Raw genomic sequence first — 21,072 nt, forward strand, 5'->3', positions numbered from 1 at the left:
GCTGCCCCAGCCCTGGGTTCTCCCCCCACCCGCACCCCCTGCCGCCCCAGCTCTGGCCCCCACCCGCACCTCCTGCCGCCCCAGCCCTGGGCTCTCCCCCCACCCGCATCTCCTGCCACCGCAGCCCTGGGCTCTTCTCCCCCCACCACCCTGCACCCGCACTCCCTGCCGCCCCAGCTCTGGCCCCCACCTGCACCTCCTGCCGCCCCAGCCCTGGGCTCTCCCCCAAAGAAAGAATTGGGTGGACTAAATGGACATTGCACCTCTCTATCTGAAGCCTAGCAAGGCAGGTACGTGGATCCCACTAGAATTTAAAATGAAAAGTAAGGGAGGGGAGGCTCTACTAGACTGGGCAGCTTTAGATACAGTACCAGGCACATACCGGTAGGAGGATTTACACTTCTGAGCCATGGAAGCAGAAATTGACTTTTCTTTTCCAGATTTAGCTAATATTCAGAAAGAGAATCCAGCACCTGCCTTCCAGATTTGAACACCCTCAAAATTCAGGAGTGCTCAAGCTCAATTTGGGCAGCTGTTACTTCATTTCTCCCAAATCAAATATACTGATCCACTGTAACTTGCTGTAGGAAAAAGTAGAATAAATTGAGCAAGAAATGCTTCCCAGTGGTTATTAGGACTGGAATTGCTATTTTCAACAGCCATTGCTTTTTTTTTTATTATTATTATTATTATTTTTAAGTTTTAGTTTTATTTGTTTAAAAGGAAGACAGTGATATTGCATTGGCAAATTCCCCATAGAAACAAAGAATGGAACAAAAGAATAATAAAGGCACCTCAACTTTTCCTCATTTATGTAGGACAGTCTTATAATATGCATCCAGATAGCCTTCAATCCCACAAGCTGAAAATTGTTCCACTTTACTGCAGTTCTGTAACCATATGGGAACCAATCCTGTCTGTGTTCTGTGCACATCCAAAATTCCTGCTGAATGACCCGCCCTGGGAGCGAGTTACCAGTGACCCAGGGCTGGGGCGGCAGGAGGGTGCGGAGGGGGCACCCAAAATTTTTTTTGCTTGGGGCAGCAAAAAAGCTAGAGCCAGCCCTGTACATAGCACATATCTAGCACTTGCTGGTTTTTCTATTTGTACCTTCTTAAGAAAGCACAAGAATACAGGACCATATCGACAGAACTACAATTTACACCAGGTAAAGATCAGGCCTCGCTTATTCTTAAAAGGTTATACATTAAAATACAAGAAAAATCAGTTTGTATGATTGAACTGTTAATGTTTTAAAGAAGCTTTTGCAAACACATTACAAAATGTTCTAACACCAAATTTAAGTGATGACTTGTTGGTAATGTGAAAATCAATGGTCTCGTCAAAATGGCTATATATTAATGTGCATTAATTAGACTAAACTGTTTTTGTTTCTTTATAATACTGCAATTTGAACTTTGCATTTATGGTCAGATTTTCAGAAGTGATAAGCTCCCTTTGAAGCCAGTGTATCAATATGTTCTTGTGATGGCATATATAAACTGATTGATTAATCATGGCTTAACAGGAGCCTGAGTCCAGTTAGAGCATTGGGTGACACCTGGAGGGGTATTAGGCAGAACTGGTGATCAAACCCAGATGGGGAGGCAATGGTCTTCATAAAGAAAGGAGGGCAGGGAAGAAGGTCAGGGAGAACACCCAGGTGAGAGGTAGCTGGGAAGAGTTTACATTCTTGGGCTAACATCTGAGAGAAGTCTTATCAGTCTGAAGTGTGGAGTCAAAACTAGAGGCTCTTGAGTCAGAGAAAACCTGGGAAGCTGGGGGTAGTGAAACCTGGGGAAGAGGAGTACTGTTGTGAACTAGGAGGAAGCCAGAGGCAGTAATTCCAAAAGGCAGTGAATGTAAAGCCTAAGTGGCATTTGGACTGAAGTTTTGAAGGATTATAAGCAATGAGATTAGAACCCTGCAATCACTTTCTTAGCACTAAATAGTGGAGAGACCTGTGTCAAACAGGAAGGTTCCTTCAGGGTGAGGATGAAGCCTGGGGAGGGAAGGAACCCAGAAGAGACAGGACTGGCGCAAGCTCCTGTGCCAGTCACCAGGATAGGAATCAGACCTCCTGAGAGAAGCCCTGGGAGAGGTGTCTCATTATGGAGAACTCAGGAAAAGGGGTTGGGGCAAAGGCTACAGGAAAGATTAATGGTAGGAAGGACCCCAGTGTGGCAGTGGCAAGGTCTCTAACAGAACTGACCTTGGCTGCTTGTCCTAGAGTCCTTGGACAAGTACCCAGTGTAGAGGGAGGGCTTGGGTTCCTCTATTAGCCATTGAACAGTTGGTATGAAGCCCCCTAACATAAGTGGATAAGGACCATTCATAACCTTGATAGAAGGGTGTAAGGATCACTGGGCCAAGTCAGGGATTGGAGACCCCATAGATGGTCTTGAAATTGTGTTGGATTTTCTGTTACTCCAGAAGGAGTGGGACTAAAATATGATGTGACCAAAGGGCTGAGTCATGAAGAGGTGGAACACAGCAGGAACCAAAGCAATCGAGTGCAAGGGGTACTGGAAGAGAAGAGCCTGGTACACCATGCCCAGCTGCGAGGGGGTGCACCAGCCATGAGTCCTCTCTTCTACAGTTCTGTGAAATAACAAAATGTATTTTGCAGGCTATTTCATGCAAGAACATTTTTATTATTATTCAATAATATATTTCAGCTCAGTTTGATTGTATAAATTTATTTGTTTCAAAATTAACATTGACCATATGCAGTTTCCTCAATATGATAGCATTTCAGTAAATACTCAACAAAAAACCTACAAAATCTCCACCCTTTCATTATTTCTCTTCTCACTCTCTCTCATCCAATGCAATGCACATTAATAAGGATGATGGTACTTATTTTGGCTGGAAATTCTATCCCAAATTATCTATATCAGTTGTTATCATTCAAAATTACTCCCCAGAGAAGATGAACTGTTGTTGTAGTTGTGCTGATCCCAGAATATCTTCAGAAGAGCTCTGTGTAATCTGAAAGCTTGTGTCTTTCACCAACAGAAGTTAGTCCAATAAAAGTTATCACCTCATCTACCTTGTCTCCTAAGAGAGTAGAATACAATGAGCATTTATTTTCCTTATCAGTCTATTTCTGCCTTGATGGACTCAAATGTCATTATCCGTCTAAAAATGATGAATTTCAGAGATCAGATGAATTAAAAATGATACAGAAAAAACAGCTGCCTTAAATATGTAAAAATGTATCAATGCCAAGATTAACTATTTAGTGTTCAAGGCTTCTGTTATGTGTCTAGAAAGAATCTCAAAGAAAACCAGTAAGACTTTAAGTACATATCCTACTTTTGATCCACATGCAGGATGAGGGCAATATATGGCTGTAAAGGTTTACTTCTGATAACACTGCATTAGGGTTGACCAGGATCCAGATAATTAAGCCAGATGAATAATTCAAGTGAAACAATATGCTCAAACTATCAAGCTATATGTTAGTGATGATTACTATGCTTGAATTTGAGTCACATTTCATATTAAGGATACTATCATTACATTGAAGCTACATTGTAATTGTTTTGCAATTACCTTGTAGTTATGCTTTTATATCTGCAATTCATACAACTGGAACTTTTTTTTTGACACCCATACTCATAGGGAGCAGCACTAGGTTTGCATTTGCAGAGTGGTTTAAATGTTTCTAAAATGCCCAAGTCCCATTATTCAGCATGAATAAGGCTATCATTATCTGAGCCAGTTTTGCTCAATTTCTCTGATAATCAAGACTTGATCACTGTAATTTATGAGCTGTATAATGCAAATGGCATGTCTTTAGGTAGAGCCCTACATGTTGAGTTAATATGTCACTTAGTATCCATCAGCAAGCTGCATATGGATTGTTTTGTATTGTTTTTCCCTGTCTAAAAACAAATTAAGAAAGTAGAATGGTAATGCTCCATTAACATTGTACAGTTATGCACCCAGAAATCCAATAATGTGAAAGCTAAATTTGAATGTGCAACTTTAACTCTCCCCCCATTGCCTTTATGCATTCTGCCAGTCTTTAGTTGCATAATTACAGGTCATCTTAGATGCAAAGGTGTAGAAAATCTATACTAATATTTTGTATACGACTTCTCTTTTTAAGGGTCTTGTTAATGTATACTAAGGCCTGATCTACACTACGGGGTTAGGTCGAATTTAGCCACGCTAGGTCGATTTAAAAATGAATGCGTCCACACAACCAACCCCGTTCCGTCAACCTAAAGGGCTCTTAAAATCAACTTCTGTACTCCTCCCCGAAAAGGAGAGTAGCACTAAAATTGACCTTGCTGGGTCGAATTTGGGGTAGTGCGGACGCAAATCGATGGTATTGGCCTCTGGGAGCTATCCCAGAGAGCTCCATTGTGACTGCTCTGGACAGCACTTTGAACTCCGATGCACTAGCCGGGTACACAGGAAAAGCCCCAGGAACTTTTACATTTCATTTCCTATTTGGTCAGCATGGCGAACTCAGCAGCACTGGACCATGCAGTCCCCCCAGAATCACAAACGAGCTCCAGCATGGACCGAAAGGGAGACACTGGATCTGATCGCTGTATGGGGAGAAGCATCTGTGCAGGCTGAACTCCGATCAAAAAGAAGAAATGCAAATATATTTGCCAAAATAGCACTGGGCATGTTGGACAGAGGCTACAACAGGGACACACAGCAGTGCTGTGTGAAAGTTAAGGAGCTCAGGCAAGCCTACCAAAAGACAAAGGAGGAAAATGGTCGCTCTGGGTCAGAGCCCCATACATGACTCTTCTATGATCAGCTGCATGCCATTCTAGGGGGGGGGGACCCTACCACTAGCCCACCACTGTCCATGGACACCTGCATGGGGGGAGTCTCACGCAACAGGCAGGAGGATTTTGCAGATGAGGAGGAGGAGGAGGAGGAGGAGGAGGAGAATGTGCAGCAGGCAAGCGGTGAATCTGTTCTCCCCGGCAGCCAGGACCTTTTCATCACCCTAGAGCCAATACCCTCCCAAGGCGGGATCCCTGACCCTGAAGCGGGAGAAGGCACCTCTTGTGAGTGTACATTTGTAACTACAGTACAGGGTTTAAAAGCAATAGTATTTAATGTTTGATTTGCCCTTAAGAACTGGAATGCATTCGTGGGCAGTACAGCTACTGGAAAGGTCTGTTCACATGTCTGGGGATGGAATGGGAATCCTCCAGGGACATCTCCATGAAGCTCTCCTGGAGGTACTCTGAAAGCCTTTGCAGAAGGTTCCTGGGGAGGGCTGCCTTATTTCATCCTCCACGGTAGGACACTTTACCATGCCTAGCAAGTAGTCTGGAATCATTGCAGCACAAAGCATGACAGCGAATGGTCGCATTCAAGCAACATTCGGTCTATATCTTTCTGTGTCAGCCTCAGGAGAGTGATATCATTCATGGTCACCTGGTTGAAATAGGGGAATTTTTGTAAGGGAACAGTAAAAAGACCCCGTTCATGCTGGGCTGTTTGCGCTTGGCTAAAAGGGATCATCCCGGAAAATAGTCAAGCAGCGGGGGGAGGGCTGAAGGGATCATCCCAGAGAATAGCCAAGCGGTGGGGGGAGGGGAGAAGGGATCTTCCCAGAGAATAGCCATGTGGTGGGGTGGGGGTAGGTGTGTGCTGCCCATCCACCCAAAAACTGCAGCCCCTCCTTTTAAATGTGAAACCCAACCCATTGCTTGCTCTGGGAAAGGAGGGTGCTGCAGTTTGAAACCATTCCCACATGTTATGAAGGCGGAAGAAGCCACCCCGCGTACCAAAAGGCTTACCATGGCTGCCTGGAAACTGAATTCTGTTGCCCAGCCGTGTGTGATGTGTCACCATACCGGCAGGCACTCAATATAAAAGGCAAAATGCGACCTTGTACCTAAAGCACATGTGCTGTCTGCTGTGAATTGCTTGATTCACTGTGAAAGAGTCTCCCTTTTGTTCTCAGAAATGTATCTCCTTAAATTTTACTCTCCCTTTTTATCTCCCCCCAGGTGCAAATGTTTCAACACTCCCCTTATCATCTCCATCCCTGAGGTTATCGCAGATTAGAAGGCGAAAAAAACGCACTTGCGATGACATGTTTTCCGAGCTCATACAGTCCTCCCGCACTGATAGGGCATGCCACTGAATGCATGGAGGCATTCAGTGGCAGAGACCAGGAAAGAATTAAGTGAGTGCGAAGAGCGGAGGCAGGATGCGATGCTGAGGCTAATGTGGGAGCAAATGGACATGATGAAGCATCTGTTGGGGGAGCAAACGGACATGATGAAGTGTCTGTTGGAGCTGCAGGAAAGCCAACAAGAGCACAGAGCCCCGCTGCATCCACTCTATAACCGCATGCCCTTCTCCCCAAGTTCTATATCCGCCTCACCCAGATGCCAAAGAATGCGGGACGGGGGGAGGCTCCGGGCACCCAGTCACTCTACTCCAGAGGATGGCCCAAGCAACAGAAGGCTGTCATTCAAACAGTTTGATTTTTAGTGTGGCTACAATAAACAATGTGGCTTTGTCCTTCCTTCCTCCCCCACCCCACTCGGGTTACCTTGTCCGTTATCTCATTTTTTTTTAATTAATAAAGAAAAAATGCATGGTTTCAAAACAATAGTTACTTTTTTTCGAAGGGGAGAGGGTGGCTGGCTTACAGGGAATTAAAATCAACAAAGGGGGTGGGTTTGCATCAAGGAGAAACACACAACTGTCACACCGAAGCCTGGCCAGTCATGAAACTGGTTTTCAAAGCCTCTCTGATGCGCAGCGCGACTTGCTATGCTCTTCTAATTGCCCTGTTGACTGGCTACTCAAAATTGGATGCCAGGCGATTTGACTCAACCTCCCACCGCACCATAAACGTCTCCCCCTTACTCTCACAGATATTATGGAGCACACGGCAAGCAGCAATAACAATGGGAATGTTGGTTGCGCTGAGGTCTGACCTACTCAACAAACAGAGCCAGCGAGCTTTTAAACGTCCAAAAGCACATTCTACCACCATTCTGCACTTGCTCAGCCTATAGTTGAACTGCTCCTTACTACTGTCCAGGCTGCCTGTGTATGGCTTCATGAGCCATGGGAGAAAGGGGTAGGCTGGGTCCCCAAGGATAACTATTGGCATTTCAACATCCCCTACGGTAATTTTCTGGTCGGGAAGTAAGTCCCTTCTTGCAGCTGCTCGAACAGGCTGGAGTTCCTAAATATGCAATCGTCATGCACCTTTCCCGGCCATCCCACATTGATGTTGGTGAAACGTCCCTTGTGATCCACCAGTGCTTGCAGCACCATTGAGAAGTACCCCTTGCGATTTATGTACTGGTTGGCAAGGTGGTCTGGTGCCAAGATAGGGATATGTGTTCCGTCTATCGCCCCACCACAGTTAGGGAACCCCATTGCAGCAAAGCCATCCATTATGACCTGCACATTTCCCAGTGTCACTATCCTTGATAACAGAACGTAAATGATTGCATTGGCTTCTTGGATCACAGCAACCCCCACAGTAGACTTTCCCACTCCAAACTGACTCCCGACTGACCGGTAGCAGTCAGGTATAGCAAGCTTCCACCTGGCTATCGCCACTCACTTCTCAATTGTCAGGGAAGCTCTCATCTTGGTATTCCTGCACTTCAGGGTGGGGGAAAGCAACTCACAGAGTTCCAAGAAAGTGGCCTTACACATGCATAAATTTCGCAGCCACTGTGACTCATCCCATACCTACAACAATATGTGGTCCCACTAGTCTGTGCTTGTTTGCCTGGCCCCAAATCCACTGTATCAATCACCCCAGTGCTGCCATGATGTCCCAATTGCCACAGCCCGTGCTTTCTGGAATATCTGTGTCGTGTCCATGTCCTCCTCAAAATCCTCCTCGTGCTGGTGTCTCTTAGCCTCGTTCTCAGAGACTGTGGGAACTGTGGGATAGCTACCCACAATGCACCGCTCTGTAAGTCGATGCTAGCCACGGTAGTGAGGACGCACTCCGCTGACTTAATGCACTTAGTGTGGACATATGCAATCGACTGTATAAAATCGATTTCTAAAAATTGACTTCTATAAAATCGACCTAATTTTGTAGTGTAGAAATACCCTAAGGGACATAGCTGATGCGCTGGATCCATTTATACAGTAAGTTACACAGATCAAGTCTTAGGCTATGTCTACACTACAAAGTTAAGTTGACTTTTTGAAATGAGGCTCTGACAGCTGGATGTATGTCCAGCTGTGATTGTGAAACATGTCCCTAGAGGTGGAATGCATTGGGTACTGTGATGGCCCGGGAACATGCAAGGAATATGGGTGGGAGTTTGGGGAGGGTATGGAAGGCAGTTCTGAATGGGCTGCAGGGAGAGGTGAGCACAGATGTGTTCTGCCTGCAGTGCTATCAGGGTCCTCAGTATGTCAGTTTGGTCCTTGAGCAGCTGTGTCATCTGCTTCTGCCCGTTTCCTCTTCTCGCTATCCATGCTCAGTTTTTCATTGATAGCTTTTCTCCATGCTCTCTGCTCACTATCAGCAGCATCAGATGGTTGCAGCACCTCCCTGAGCATGTCTTCCTTACTCCTTTGGGTTTGTCTCCTTATCAGATGGAGCCACTCAGCTGGTGTACAGGAGGAGACCCTCAAGCCCACATCTGCAGAAGCTAAAGAAACAATAGACAGCAGTCCTTGATTCATGCAAGTTACAGACACCACTTTCCATTGGCAAGCACACAGCATGGTGAGAGCCCTAACCAAGGTGAGTTCAGCCTGGGGGTTGGGGGGAATGGACAAGATGGGACAAAGGGTTGGGAAGTTCAGAGGGAGATCACTACAAGCACCTAGGGACACTATTCCGAATACTGGCACCATTTTCCACAGGCAGGGGGATAGAAGCAGATATCTTGCTCCTGAGGGTAACCATGGATGCAAGGGTGTAGCTCCTGCATGTGTTTGGCAGCAGACCAGTTCCATATGCTCCTCGCTTTGTGCTGCTTTGGTGCCTGCAGAAGTAATTGCCAATTGACGTAGCAAAGTTTCCTACCATGGGGGAAGAGACAAGGCAGCTCTCCCAAGGAACCTTTGACAGAGGATTGCAGAGTACCTCCTGGAAAGTTTCCTAGAAACCTCTATGGAGAATTCCTGAGATATCCCACTGTGCATCAACAAACTTTTCCACAGGGCCCCCTCTGTCTAGCTGCACAGGGGAACGAGAAGCAGACAGTCCTGGTGTTGGTTATTTCTAGCCCTCTTCTACCCTGGGGAGACAAATAAAAAGCTCTACCTCATGTCTCCCTGCAGTATCAAATCATAATAAGTACTTACTGGAGCTTCCCTCTCCTGCATCAGGTGCATCTCAGCTAGAGTGCTGGGACTGGCTAGACCCCTCCGGCATTGAAAAGCAGTCCTGGCTCGCCACACCAAAGGTTGACTCTGTCACCTGTCCCCCATCCTCCTCCAACTCCACTTCCTTGTCCACCACTTTGTCCTTCGGGTTGACACTTCTGGACGCTGTATCCACAGGGCTCTTGGCAGTGGAGGTGGGGTCACTGCGTAGGAAGGCATGCAGCCCCTTGGAGAAGTAGCATGTCTTTGGCAATGCACCAGAATGATGATTGGCCTCACTTGCCTTCTGGCATGCCTGTCTCAGCCCCTTGATATTAGCACAGCATTGCTGCATGCCCCTTTTGTGCCCCTTCTCCTTCATGCCATGAGCAATCTGCCCAGACATATCAAAGTTCCTATGGCTGGAGCGAAGTGGCGACTGCACAGCCTCTTCTTCCCATAGACCCAGCAGATCCAGCAACTCCGGTATACTCCAAGTGGGAGCACATTTGCTGCAGGCAGCCGCCATGGTCAGCTGGGCAGATGCTGTGAGTTCTCCATGCTGAGCAAACACAAAGAGGAATTTCAAAAATTTCCCAGTGCTTTAAAGGGGAAGGGGCACATGCCTGTGTACCTCACTGCAGGGCAGAAGAGAGCAAACTGGTGACCAAAGCAATCATAATGGGCATTGCAGGACACCTCCTAGAGACTACTTAGTGTGTTGGAAGCAACACTGTCTGCACGGATACTGCGTCACTCTAACTTCATGGCAAAAAGTTCTATGTGTCTCATCCAGGTGGTTTTATTATGTTGGCATAGCAGGTGAGTTAAATCGGCAGGAGGAGCATTGCAGTGTGTACACCTCCATTGTTTTGTCGATGAAAGCTGACTTTTGTTGACAAAACTGTAATGTAGACATGGCCTTAGTTATCATGTGGAGTTGCAGTAGCCCAATCTGAAGACAAAGAATGCATGGGTCATTGTACAATCTTGTCCAGGAGGAAGGGAAATTTTCCCTAGAAAGCTAAAAGTGAAAGATGACATTTTTTTCCCCACTATCAATGCTATCTGACTTTCTATGCATAGTAATAAGTAGAGCATGACTCTGAGGCTTCACCAGTGGTCAGAGCCAATATGGCAAGTCTTGTGACCAAAGAATGTGAGAACACTGTTCAAACTCGAGCAACTAAATTACAGTACTGAATTCCCTAATCGATCACTCAGATTAGCACTCATATGCCCAAATACCCATTTTACGCTCTTAAATGTGAAATTGAGTGCTTGCCTCAAGCCAACTTCCATTGAAATCACTGGCAGAATTTTCAGTTAGTATTGTAATGATCAGTGTATTCAGTACCTACACCAACAGATGGTGCAGTATCTTTAACTTAGTGTTCAGTTATATTATATATTGTTATGATGTTGATCTGATCTGCGGGTTTTAGCAGGAAGTTCAGTCCTGCCTGCCTGCTGTAGTTAATATTTAGTGTTCCAATTAATCCCCTGATTTCTATAAGCAACTATTACTATTTAATAGGAATTAGCTCATGCCCTTAGTCCCATATCATGCAGATGCAAGATCCACCTGTGCAGAGACCCTGGTAGGACTGGGACCTTAATGTCTATGTTTGAAACTGATTGTGATGGGGTGTACAAAGCATTCACTGCCCCCTGCCAGAGACCCCACTGCCTTGCTGCACCCTGCCTCAGAAATTGGTCCTTTAAAAAGAGAAGAACAGAAAGTTTTGGATCTTTTGGTTTGCATAGAAAGGTCTCCCTTGTCTTGTGGTAGCTAGAAGGGCTAGGAACAGGCAGCAGCCAGTCAAAGTCTAGCAGGTCAAATAAAAAGAACTGGTTGCTCCTATCAAATAGCAGTTCCTGGATGAAGCCGTGGTAGGGAAAATGATCTTCCCTCTACTGTAATCCAAGGAGCTAGGCCTGGACAGGACCTATTGCTGACCACACTTTGTGTTTAGGTCACTGATAGACATTTTTGATTGTCTTTGTTGCAGTATAAGGATCCGGGGGCCAACCTGAATTGGACCATTGAAAACTATCTGTGATCTCACTTTGCAAGGCACTGATTGGCTCAGGCAAGACACTGATGTACAGATTTGGTTCTCATGGAAACTTTCTGGCACTGAGGCTTGCAAGAAGTAAACCAGCACATTTTAATTTGCTTTTGCTGCTAAGTTCAATTGTTTTTAAAATGCTTGCAATGCTTTTGCAATTTAAATGACTCCGATTTCAAATATTTCATTGAAACGTTTTAGAATTATTTCACTTCCTGGGGGAAAAAAGTCTGACTCATTTTTATTTTTCAACCTTCAGCCAGTGTGATGTCTCTCATTAACAGAGTTTTTGCATGTGTGGGCTTTTATAGATTTGGCAATGTGATGTGTGTTTTGCTTAATGTATTATTATTTATATTTTTAGACAGTTTCTTTGGAAGAAATTTCACTGTTTTGTTTTATTTTTCCAGTCTCTTTGCTGAACTGATCTGAGGTGTTTTTGGTTGTGTTTTGTGAGGGGGGAGTCACGTTTGAAGGTTACTTCAGACAGATGGATGTGCTGTGAAGAGTTTCATGCTAAAATACCATGTGCTTTGGTCACAAGAGGACATCACGTTTTTCCAGCTATTGACCTCCTGAGGAAGCAGGGCACCATGTAGTCTGATGGGCTAATGGGGCTACTTTAATGTTTAGAATTTACAATAAACAATGCCCCAGTTCTCAAGGTTTTTGCAAAAACTATTATTCTTGTCTCTCAGTAATAAACAAAAGCTATTCCCTTGGCTTTGAGAAGAAAAACAAAGGCAATCCTTCTTCCTTCAGGGTAAAGGAAACACTATTTCCTTGCTTTCGGGGGAGTTCAACCAATGCTGGCCCTGTGCTTTAGGGAGTAAAAGCAAAGAAGTCTCTCTTCTTTAAGGGAAATTAAATAAAGTAATATATCACATTCCCTTCTTTCACAAAAGGTAAATGAAGTGAATCTCTGGCCTCACCAGGATCAAAGCATATGTTTTCCCTTTTTGGCAGGGTCCAGGATATACTCTAGCCCTTACATTCTAATCCCAGGAAAGATGGCCACCTTTAGGGGAAAAGTTATGCTTGTTCCATATAGAACAAAAACCAGCACCAAGCCAGCCCCAACTTCAAACCTGCTCTTAATACAAGTGCCAGCTTGTACATAGTATCACCATGCATCTGTGGGTCACAACTGAGAATACAAAATTCAGGACAAACTGCTGAGAAATAGGGCAGACACACCCCAAAACTGGTGGTTATTCTTCCATAAGATATACCGAACCAGCAACAAAAGTAAACTTCTGTTTCACCACACCGGCTAACAAGTCAGAAAAACAGTCTCCTTAGGCATTCCAGTCGTTGTATCACCACCAGAAACACCAGACTTAAAGATGAGTGGTTATAAAACCAATTTCATTAAACAAAAGAGTTCTTCTGATCCCAAAGGACCAGCCACATACCCAGGTCAATATGTAATTCAGATCTTACCCAATAAACATTGTTGCCAATATTTTAGTATCTAAAATCTAAGGGTTTATTTAAAGCAAGCAAGAAAGAAAGAAAGAAAGAAAAGAAAGAAAGAAAGGTGAGAGTTAAAATTGCAAAGTTTTTGGTTCAGGCTTGTAGCAGTGAAGGAATAAACTGCAGGCTTGTTAAGTCTCTGCTGGTTTCCAAATCATTGGAAGGTCCTCAGTCCCTTGGTTAGAATATTCCCATTAATACAAGTTCAAGGTCCAGAGTTTTGAGTAGAAAAGAGGCAAAATGGACCTGTTTCCAGGACCTTATATAGCTTCTGCCAAGCAAAGGGAAATCTACTGTTCTCACTGTGGAAAATTGCAGGTAACAAGATGGTGTTTGGAGTCACATGTTCATGCATGATTTTACTTACTCATAGCAGAGGCCATCAGAGAAAAGTCCATTAAATGTAGATAGGCATCTTCCATGGCCCATTGTGAGTTAAGTGTTCCTTGATGAGCCATTTAACTTGAATAGTCCCTTCAAGATCTGCAGGCTAAATACCATGTGGGCATTACCACAGGAACAAACATATTTGAAATACAGGTATAGAGCCAATACTCATAACTTCAAATACAAAAATGATACATGCATACAAATAGCATAATCATATTCAGAAAATCATAACCTTTCCACAGACATCTTACTTGACATGCTTTGTACAAGATTTGTTGCAATTATATAACAGTGGTAGCAACAATGATCTACATGGTCATATTTTATCAGATAATGTCATACATAGCATCTTGCTTTCCTCCAGCTCCTTCTTTTGCTCCATGGAGCGATGTCTGCTTTCATGAAGAACCCTTTCACAGTGATCAAGGTTCCACTCTCTTGCCATCCGAAGAAATGCCCAGAAACGACAAATGGTCTTACTCAGTCAACACCAACATCAAAGGCAGTCTGTAGGTCATTATCCACTATTACCTACTCTTCTCTATCCCCACTCAACTAGCCCCTGATTCAAAAGAGTATTTAAACACATGCCTATCTCACATTGAAGTCAAGGGAACTTAAGCACAAGCTTAAAGTTAACAACATGCTTAATTCTTTAGTGCATTGGGTTCCTGCTGCTTGCTGTATCCCCTTTCTCGTCAGCTCTATCTGGCCTACATCCTCCGGAGGATGATCCCATCTGGTTGAAAAATATCATACATTTCTGGACTCAGCTTCCTCGGTGGCAACAAAGATTCTTCCAAGGTGTACGTTCCCACTCCTCACTGTCTGCACACAGCTGGCTAGCCAGTCCATCCTTGGCCTGGAAGTGTTGTCTGGCTAGGACAGCCCTGCTGCCTCTCCTGGTTGTGATGCTGATTGTAATGTGCAATTTCTCCATCGCCTTATTGCTGCTGCACCTATTTTCAATTTTCCTCCTCCACCTCTCCAACAACCTCACTCCTGCCCTTCTCTTACCCTTCCCACCCATAGCATGCAGCAGAAGCCATTCTAGTGTGAATATTCCTGCAACTATTTACATGCAAAGATTTTTCTGTGTGTGTGTGTGCGTGCGTGCACACACATTTTTTTGTACAAAATTTTGCAAAATATCTGAATACTTACGAGTAGTGAGGAAAAAAGGACCTGTGAAAACCAGCAAAGTGTATTTGTCTTTTCTATAAAAGTATGTATTTGAATTAGCAATGGCTTTTATAGAAGATAAGGAATAGATACACTTAAAGCTGCTGAAGACAAGAAAAAATGCACATCCTCCTAACATGCACACGGCTCACTGCAGGCAGTTCCAATTCTGATATCCTGAAAGAAACTGTAAAACGCAGTGAGAGACACTTTCAGGTCATGACTTCAGATCTCTCCTGCTTCTTGCTGCCTGTCTATGGGCTTGAGATAACCTGAAATATCCTTGAAATCATTCCAGAAGTACACCGAAGACAATAGAAAAGAAAAATACACATAGCATATTGGAAACCAACTCACAAAGAGACTTGCTTTCCTCTTTAATATTTGTCCCTTACTGTCTAACCTGGTATAGCTTCTATAACAAAAACAATTTGAATACATTTTCTTCTTATCTATAAGGTATAAAGTAACCTGGGGGGACAAAACAGAAAATATCAAGTTAAAATATGCAGACCTCTGGGTTTACTGTGTAACTGGCAAGCAAAAATAAGAAGGAAAAGTAAATGAAGTTTCAGATTGGGACTCAAAAACACATAGTTGACTTAGTGATATATGAATATTTCAAAAAGACAGAAAACACACTGAGAATTTTCCCTGTTCACTTACAAAGAAGCACAGTGGCATATCCTTTCCCATTACTTCAGCAGTGCAATATCGGTACTATTGACTTTTTATTTTCGCTGAAAAATGGGTAATGATGTCAAGCACATCTACCAAAGGGAGTGCGAAATCTGCATTGAACATTTGATGCATAGAAATTTAAAGCAGAACAAAGGTTAAAAAGTCATGAACTGGGTCAAAGCAGACCTGTTCATGTTCACTGAACTAATTACAAATGGGGGTTCAGATTCAAAGAACTGAGATGTTACAATGTCATGTCATCATGATATAGCTACAGAAGAGTCCATTGCCCAGGACTTCAGTTTCTCAGCTTAGATGCCAAAAGGGCATGAACTTTTTAGGTGCTAACAGGGAATGTCTTGTGGGCTGACTGTTCTCTCTAATTTTTCTCTGGTCACACTGCAGGCACACAGATGGATGATCATGGCAGTGAGGAAAGTGTTCTCACCTTAAGAAGGCATCATCTGCAACCACCTTGGAAGCTGGTTCTCATTTCCAGCCTGTGCTGAAGTTCCAGCTTCCTAGGATATGGGCTCATTGCAACATTTCATTCCTTTGAATTTGAGAAGGTAATGACCATCTGCAAGGAATCTTGGAACGTGGGGAATGCATGTGGCTGACTTTATCTTGTCACCCATGCTTGAAGTATAGGCTGTACTGGTTTAGCATCATGACCAAAGAAGGGCTTAAGCTACAAAGTTGGGATCTGAATATGGAGTTTAGCTTTCCAAGTAGTCAGGGTATACTTGGATCTTGGGGGGTAGGGGTGTTAGCTGGGGCTCATCTCTGTAGGTAACAATTAGTTTATGATATCACCTATGGTTCAGGGTTCTCTGAACTTTAATTTAAATCTCAAACTACTTTTGGTTCTCTTTCCCTTAAAAAATAGTTTTAATTTTTTTTTAAATGCATAGCCATTGGTATCACATTACAATAACATATTTTTAAAAGCTCATTCCTTTATAACTTTGTTATGAAAATGATTACTAAAACCACAATATGAAAATATTTCAGGGTGGGTTGGGGAGGAGAAAAAGGGTATAAAAGAAGTTTTGCTCAGCCGTATGCTATCCTGGTTATAGTGAGCAGGAGAGTTGTCATTTGGCAGAGAGCTCCCTTCCACAGCAGAGCCTTCTGTCACAGATATGTCAGTCCATGTTGCATCTTGCAGCTCCAGTGAAGCAACAATCCAATAAACAATTTTAGAGAATTGAAATGAGAAATTTCAGATTCTATGCTCAAGATAGGTCTGGCTAGAGTATTTATTAAATTGAACCTTATTTTTCCACTGCTTTTCATTGTATATTTTTAATGCAGTCCTGTTTATCATCAGTACTGTAATATATGTGGTGTGTGATGTGCATGCTTCTCTGACTTTAAACTGACTTCAACTATTCTGTTTTGTTTTTCCTTCACATGTGCTTCTGAAATGCACAGTTGTGTAGGCTCAGAGAAAATAAGGCCCTGATCCTGCATACTCTTATGTGTGGACTTAGATGTACTCACGCGAGTAAAAGTAAGTATATGTGCAAGTGTTTGTAGGATTACGGCTTAAATGTATTTTGTTTGGCAAAGCATGAGTTAAAACATATCTCCTCATTACTGGAATGTAGGTCAATGATGTGGTTTATTTCTGGACTTTATGTGTATCTCGTGATCTAAATGTGGTTCTAATGTGTTTTATATACATTCTCCAAAATAATTAAAATTGGGACTCTCATGCATAAAACAGATGTAAAACATATCATGTCATATGATCTGCACAGACTTTACATGTGACTTAAATTTTAAACACACTTGAATAAGTCTCCCAGACATGAATATTTGACAAAAAAAAAACATGTGAAATTATCCCTTATTTTTTCTGCTTACAAATTAGTTGTGAGAATACCATGATTTCTGAAAATGTATTAATTACTGTTAATGATCTTCAGGATATTTTGAATAAGAAATTTTCAGCCTTTCAGTTCATGAACTGCTCATTTTGATTATTTGCTATTCATTATTTTATGCAGTATAATTGGTCACTGAAGAGATATGGTATTGCTTCTACTTCCTAGATAAGTGAAACTTTTCAAACAGATGATAATGCATAGAAAATAATGCACAGTGAATAATGAATAGCTAATACATTCATTAGTACATTAATACCCTTGTTTGCTTGCATATACAAGTATGCATATGAATAGGGCCCTACCAAATTCACAGCCATGAAAAACATGTCACGGACTGTGAAATCTGGTCTCCTCCTGTGAAATCTGGTCTTTTATGTGCTCTTACCCTATACTATACAGATTTCACAGGGGGAGACCAGCATTTTTCAAATTGGGGGCCTGACCCAAAAGGGAGTTGGGGGTGGTGGTCACAAGGTTATTTTAGGAGGCCAGAGGGTGGCAGCTGTTGGCCGGGCACCCAGCCCTGAAGGCAACGCCCCACCAGCAGCAGCACAGAAGTAATGGTAACAGTATCGCAACCCCCCCACAATAACCTTGCGAACCCCCACAACTCCTTTTTGGGTCAGGATCCCTAAAATTACAACACTGAAATTTCAGATTTAAATAGCTGAAATCATGAAATTTATGATTTTTAAAATCCTATGACTGTGAAATTGACCAAGATGGACCATGAATTTGGTAGGGCCCTACCTATGACCAACCATTCCCCTAACATTCATGAATACAAAGATGATTATTATTTAGTTGTATTACAGTACAGCTAGAGGCCCCATTTATGCCCGGCTTTACAAACTGTAGTCAGGACACTATACAAACATAATGGAAAAAAGGTCCTTATCCAAAAAGCTCACAATCTAAGTGTGAGATGAGAGACAGTAGTTGGATAAAACAAACAGATGAGGGGAACAATGAGAAAATTATGATTAGTATTATACACAGTGCTCACTGCACAACTACATGGATGTTTATAGTGATCAAGTCATAAGCGGGGCCTGAACATGGAAGAATTGTACATCAGGTCAGAATATGAAGGAATGTTTGCAAACATGTCTTTGTAGTATTTGAGCCACTCTAATATATTTACATGTGGCCATCTCCTGCCTTGGCAGCTGTAGCAAGGGGGGGATACAGATGCTGTCTTCTGCTACAGAATTGTTTCCAGCCAGGTTAGATGTTATCATGGTGGCTTCTGATAAGGGAGTAATGTGTCTCAGTAGGGGGTCTGGGGTTCTGCCTCAGGGTCAGAGTGTACCCCATATGTGTTCGATGACCCACAAGAATCATTGATCAGACCTGATAGCTATCCACACAGCTACACAAAAGATTTTCTCTCTCTATGCTAACAGTGTCCTTATGATCAAATCTCAGGGCCTCTAGTCCATCTTCCTCCTCCTTGTCCTCTCTGCTGCTTTTGAAAGAATTCCTTCTACTATCATTTACAACATACTGTACTTCCTTGGCTTCATGATGCTGTCTTCTCTTGGTTCTCTTCTCGCCTCAATGACTGTTTCTTAGCATCTCAAAGAGCAATTACAGCAGGACTGGCTTGGTGGTCATACTATAGTCTTAAAACTTCTTTGTCATAGCCTCACTGGACTGCATTCTGATCTAAGATTACACTAGCTAAAATCACAAGTTAGTCCACTGAAACCAATATATTTTATGAGACTGGAATTAGGCTCACTGTTGGCCTTTGGCCAAGTCAGTTCTGTGAACTGTCTAGTTAATAATGTTAAAGTTGAGACACAGAACAACAGAAGCCAGAGCATTTAGTAAGTCTGTTGTTCTGTGTCTCAACTTTAACATTATTAACTAGACAGTTCACAGAACTGACTTGACCAAATGTTTTGCAGAGTGGATTTGATTTTGCTGATGCTCCAATGGAACCCAGAGAGGGAGTCTGATGGAACCCAGGTATTGCTCCAAGAGAAATGTGGCAGGTTACATGTCTTGCTCCTCAGAAAGCCACCTCGTGTAGGGTCCCGGGGAGGCCAGGCTTCCAGTTTTCCTCAGTTCTGGGACTGCCTTGGGGTTAGGACCCTGGGGCTTTCACATTGTTCTTTGCAGGGAATTTTGAAAATGTTGGCTTTTATTCCTAATCAGTAGGAAAGCAAATTTTGAAACATCAAAATCCTCCACAAAATGAGATTATGTCTCTCCAGTCAGCTGTAATATTAATGCAGATGCATGTGTTGTACAGTACAGGCACTGTTTACAGCTATAGTTAAAGAACAGATATTGTTTAAGGGTTCACATTTGTATTAGGAGTGCACTTCCCTAGTTTTGGCCAATATACAATGTGATACTGGAGGAAGGTGATTTCGGTGAGCAGAGTTCACGGTAGCATTCACTGGCAGTTTTAAATGGCTCTATAGTAGTGTTGATCTTGCTGATTTAAGGTCTGGCTTATTAGGACATTTGTGTTTCATTTATTGAAGGAGACAGTAGACAGAAACTTTGCAATTTCAGTATTGTCTTGTGGATTGTTCCTTGTAAACAAAACTTCAGAAGGTAAATTGCAGGTAATCCTCAGCCTTCTATATGCAAAAGCATTAGTCCCAGTATTGGACTAATGAGATAACATAGTCCAGTGACTCGAGCATATGAATGTGAATGATGAAATGGGTTCAATTCTCAGCACTGTCTCTGTCTCAATGGATCTGTTTCTGATCTCATTTACAACAGTTTAAATGGGGAGCAACTCCATTAAAGCCAGTAGATTTACACTGGTGTGAGAATAAAATTAGGGTTGTTATGTAGTCTTGGGGAGAATCATATCAAACTCAGTTCTTTAGAAGTTGAGGGTTCACAGCACCTTGATGAATCAATGCATTGATTCCCCTTTGCCTCCATTTTTTCATATTTTTTAAAGCAATATGATGCTGAATTTTTAAAGTACTTTGAGATCAACAGATTGAAAATGCCATATAAATGCTAAGAGCTATTACATTATTATTGCTTTAGCCACAAGTTGAGCAAGACTAGCACTAGTTGGAAAATGGAATTTCTGTCCTGTGGGAAATTCTGGTATTTCGACATTTGTTTTCATCCCAGATAATGACAAAGTCAAAGTACTTAAATCCGGGGGAGAGCAAAATGTTTCAAATAATTTCAATTCCAAAATGATAAAATATTTCATTTAAATGATGTGATTGAACTGAAACTTTTGACATTTCAAAATACTGAAATATCAACTTGGACCAAAATATTTTGTTTGGAAATGTTGATTTGAAACTAAATATTTTGTTTTGAATTGACATTTCAATTTAAAGCAACAATTTGAAACAAAAGCTCACAGTTTGAATCAACATTTTGAAACAAAACAAAGCATTCTGATTTGAAATGACCCTTCAGAAAAGAAAAAAAAAATGCTGAAATTGACATTTACGCAAGGAAAGTAACAACAATTTAAATGAAAACACAATTTCTGACAAACTTTTTAGCTTTTATTTTTTGGTCAGGTCTATTCAAGATTAATCACCCGTAAAGTATCATTTAAAAGTCAGATGCTGTGTGGGTGAAATTTTGAGCTGACTTACCTTGTTCAATAAGTTACATGGGGTGCAAATCAGCACAGAATTTGACACTGCTTTAAGAGCACAAAAATAAGGAGAAATTATCTTTCCCCTTATTTTTGGACCTTTATCTTAGCTGTTTTTAAGTTAGAATTCTTTGTTTTTTACCATTGTTTACAAAATCTTAAAATAAAAAAATACAGACTCCATAATAGTCCTGGCTTTTATGGTATGAACTGCATAGCTGTACTCTGCAGAATAGTTTTATTTTAAATAAAGTGCATTGTGACAACAGCACAAGTAGGTGGCAAGTTTTAGGGTGTTCGAGAAATACCTCCTTCCTGGATACCACCACTTAGAAGGCTGTTACTGGGACACACTCTTACTTGAGATATGCTAATTCACACTAATACTATCCCAGCAAAACATTTCTGACCTCAGATAGAAGTCAAATAGGGCTCTGGGGGATGTGGCCAAGAGGATCCTTTCACTTTGAGAAATTTCATA

The sequence above is a fragment of the Terrapene carolina genome, unplaced genomic scaffold, assembly GCF_002925995.2.
Source record: "Terrapene carolina triunguis isolate 2854851 unplaced genomic scaffold, T_m_triunguis-2.0 Scaffold210, whole genome shotgun sequence".
NCBI classification, from domain to species: domain Eukaryota; kingdom Metazoa; phylum Chordata; order Testudines; family Emydidae; genus Terrapene; species Terrapene triunguis.